The 4,463-nt window shown below is 38.7% G+C and overlaps 1 pseudogene; it reads right to left on the reverse strand.

The window, feature by feature from the left end:
• Positions 1 to 3,585: 3,585 nt before the first annotated feature.
• LOC109391310 (40S ribosomal protein S15a pseudogene) lies at positions 3,586 to 3,980 on the reverse strand (annotated as a pseudogene).
• Between the last annotated feature and the right edge of the window lie 483 nt (positions 3,981 to 4,463).

A 4,463-nucleotide genomic window follows, 5' to 3' on the forward strand; every position in this document is an offset into this window, starting at 1 on the left:
AGGTAAAAAGTCAAATAGACATCCAGGAGATGTAGGAGAAGAGAGGCAATATTTTAAGAGATAAGTGCTGAAATTTTTCAAGAATTGATGGAAGGCAATCAGATTCATAAATTCCAATGAATCATAAGTTGAAGTCTACACTTAAACAAGCTGAAGAACAACAGCAACAGCAACAACAATAGCAACAACAAAACACACAAAAAAAACATCCAGAGAGAACTTCAAAGCAGCTAGAATACCCTTCACGGATCAACTGACACCTGGTTTATAAGTAGCAATAGATGGAAGCCAGAAGATAGCGAGATAATACAATCTTCAAAATGCTAAGAAAATGTAACTAGCAATTGAAAATATATTTATTTCTTTTTATAGCTTTCTTTTCTCTCAGGTCCCTGATAAATTTCATGAAATCAGGGTCTCTCCCCCATTTTTGCAGTTGCTTATAAACCATGAGAAGGAGATAGGTGAAGTTACTCTCCCTGCCTTTCTGGCTATGGAGAAATTAGACTGGATTATGGAGTAGAAGAGGCTCTAATGCGAGTGTCCAGACTCATCCTCTCTATCTAGAAGATAGTAGCTAAGAATGTGGGCCTGAATAACAAAATCTCTGGGCAGCCCAAATAAATGGCAAATTGATACACTAAAATCCATGTACTTTGCTAATATATAAGTCTCTTAAGTGTTCATTCCATTCATTATTATTTAATATTCTTATATGGAAAATAAACAAACTTTTAAACAAATAATTACCTCTGCACCCTAGGGCAGGTAGGAACCACTAAGTTTATATCATGAGGCTGCTTTGCCCATAAGTTGGGCTCTTGTCTGCCCTGTCCAGAGCTGTAACCCCAGCTGCAGTGAAATATAATACCTTAAGCATGGTAGCACTTCCCACATATTGGTTTGAAGAGATGAATGAAAGGATTAGTGAATAAGGGAGATGATTCTAGCTGACAGATTGTTCAAGTGTTAATAACTTCCTCAAGTGGAGTCTTTCTTTTTTGGAAGTACTTCTCGTATATGTTGATATGCTTCTAATGTTGTATCATAAGTTTTTATTTTCATATTTATTGCTATCCATAGGCTCCTTGAGGAAAAGTACCATACATTTTTTTAAACTAAAGTGCTAACTAAGCACAATGCTTAGAATGCATACCTGCCTCAGAGAAACATGAAAGATCAATATGAGTGTTTGACCCATTGACTGACTGACTAAATGAGGAAGGTAGAAAAGAAGAGCTGTTAGCCTTCAGGAGTCAGGGAAGGCACACTGAGGAAGGGAATGTCTAAATTACTTCCTATATTTATCTTTTATCTAGATATATTCTAGCTCCGGAAACATTCTCAGACATATGCTTGAGATGACAGTAAGGCATCACAATACACCACAGTTTGGTTTACTCTGCTACCACTCTGCCAAAAATCCATACCCATAATTCTTGTGTTATACCCATAATTCCTCCTCATTGAGAGCCTCTCCAATTTTAACTGTCCCCTGGGCTCTTCTTCCTCCTCTCTCCACCCTTCTTTCCAGTTTTCCTCTTTTCCTTTTCTTGCTAAACATTAGTGTACCTCTGTCCTCTCATGGTCTCTCCTCTCTTTTCATTTCTTGGGGAACCTCACCCACCTACCTGATGTAATTACCAGGCTGAAAAATACAAAATCTTCTCCAGCCCAGCTCCCACGCTTGAGCCCTTCCAACTCCCTGCTACACACTTGAATTTTCCACAGGCATCTAAAACATAATTCACCTGTAACTAAAGTAATTATTGTTGCTAGAGTTTAGAGAATGAGAATTTCTCTAAATTTTCCAAGCTGGAGCGGAGCTATAGGTGACAGACAGATCATGCAGGGACTTGCAGGTCACACCAGGCCCACACCTCAGTTCCTTCTATGTCAAACGAAGGCCCGAGAAACTGGTGTGATAGGAGCCCTGGACCGAGGATATTTACCTCCAGAGTATAACTCTACCTATGGCCCTCGGAGGGATGCAGATCTCCATGGCTTTAGGGACGCCTACCATACCTTCGTATCCTCCTTTTCAGGATCGCTAAGAACATATTTTTAATTTAGGAGAAATTCCATTATTGTCAAACCCCTTTACATCAGTGGGCCGAGGCTTTTGGAAATAAAAGCCAGAAGAGCATGAGACGAAGTTCCCATAAAGTAAGAATGAACAGACTATTTTGCCTGCTTAATGATGTAAGACAAAGGATATGGAAACATTTCTGATGACAGAGATCAACGTTTTCCATGTTCAAGGCTAGAGAAGTTCTCTTGGGCGGGGAAATGAAGACAGTTGAGATGGCAGTAGGTTCCTGAGAGGTCCTTGCCCACACCATCCAGGTCAAATCTGGGTGCAGGATAAAGACAAAACCCCCAGCTAGGTCTGAGGACCTGAGAAAAATTGTACCCAATTCCAGAGCCGGGTCTGCAAAAGTGGAGAAGCACCACATTTTCCTCATTCCCGGTATGATGAGAGAGCAGGAGAAATATGTATGTGGTTGTCTCTGTAGGCAGATGATTTGGAGAAGGCATCTCCGCGTTGCCTGTGGTGTGTCAATCATTGGAGTGGCAGGATGTTTCTAGGTGCCTCAGAGCTTCAGGAAGAAGAGTTTCCCACATTCCGAGCTGCAGATTTTCCAGGTACTCCAGAGTAGCACCTTACAAGCCGTGGGATCTAGAACAAGGAAGGATATAGGGGTTCTGGGTGGATGGAAACCATCACAGTGAATGGAGATGTGGCTATGTCAGAGTGTGTCCATTGGGTGGGGGACACACCAGAGACCAGGTGTCTCTTTGAGCACTATTGTGCTTTTAAATGATGCCAGGGCAAGGAGAGAGTGGGATCCCTAACTGACTGAAATTGAGTTCCCAGCTGTGTGGCTTGAAATAGGAGCAAATGTCAAATACAGAGATAAATTTACTTTTTTGCACATCTGATTGTGTAACCTTTGGGCATTTTGATGACTTGTGAAAAATTCAAGTGGTTACAAAACACGTTTCTGAGACTTGGAAAATTGAAATTAGGGAGCAGGCAAAGTACAAAAGACCTCAAATTTCAAGGTACTAGGTGCTAGATGGGAAAATTTAAAAAGGTATAGATTTGGGGAGACAATCCGCTCTTCAGGAATGTTTCTTGAATTACATAAGAAAGTAATTTATGAAAAGAGTTCTTGGCAATTCTATATTGTGATATATATATTTATATTCAAGAATTTGGTTTTCTTTTTAAAATACATGTACATGCATTCAATGTTAACCTTAATGTTTTAATCCTAATCCCCTATTTTTTTTTCTAATGAGCCCCGATCTTGCCAACTGTGATGTTTCTACCCATGGCATATTTAAGGAATATTGCTCTCAATTGGTAAGAAATTCAATTTCACTTATTAAGAAGGAGGGTGTATTGGTGTACTTTTCAAAGATTTTCCAAATAGATTGGAACAAACAGGGATTAATTCCTTATTTAACAAAATTAAGTACTCAAAACACTCAGTTGCTGGACCATGCCAAGTAATTATGATACACTTTTGTTTTGTTTTTTCCATTGAGGCATTTTATTTGCAGCTATGTATTCCATCCCTAGAAAAAGAATCCCGGGATTTTCCCTCCTGTGTGTTTTCGTCTTGCCTCTTCATGGTGCATGATGCACGCTGAGGTTGTCAGTAGAAATGAAACCAAACTGACTGGTCTGAAGCAGGTTGTTTGGCCATTTTTCTAGATCTTTGGGTTGCTCATCAAATCTGAGGCTTATCACTCCCCACTTGTTTAACCTGCCCGTGAGGTTCACGACAATTTTCCCAGCTCTGGGATCATTAATCATTTCAAATTCACTAATGTAACCATGTGTCATCGTCACAGTTAGAAACTAGATGATGACTTTGGATCACTGTCTACCAAGAACCTGGCATTTGCCTCTTTTTGGCTTTGTCGATGGTCTTGAGAGCATCAGTCAGGACATTCATGCTCATCATTATGGCGGCACGGAAAGATGGCAGAAAGAACTGACATACTTTTATTAAATTTATAATATTTGCTTTTTAGTGATTTCTTTTACATAGCTCTAGATAATGGAAGACCTTAATTTGGAGAAAATCTATGAGTTGATATATACAGATTAATACTAAAAATAAATCCTCAACTCAAATTTACAATGTTATTCTACCAACAGAATTCAGCATTTCTGATATTTAATGAAACAATAAGCAATATTTTTGAGGTTGGAAAAGCAGAAGAAAGGAAATCAAATTTGAATTATTATGATATGCTAGTCATTGAATCTATTAAATCCACTTGCCCTTAAGACTTCTTGCTGTTGTGGAAGGCATTTTGCAAGGTTATAATTACATTTTGTTTTTTTTTCCCCTTTTGTATTTAGGCTGTAGTTTTATTAAATTATTCATTATAATATACCAGCTTTAAACCCAAATAGTGTATAAATACAAGATCATGTATCTTCA

Source organism: Hipposideros armiger, unplaced genomic scaffold (genome assembly GCF_001890085.2).
Source record: "Hipposideros armiger isolate ML-2016 unplaced genomic scaffold, ASM189008v1 scaffold_288, whole genome shotgun sequence".
Lineage (NCBI taxonomy): Eukaryota > Metazoa > Chordata > Mammalia > Chiroptera > Hipposideridae > Hipposideros > Hipposideros armiger.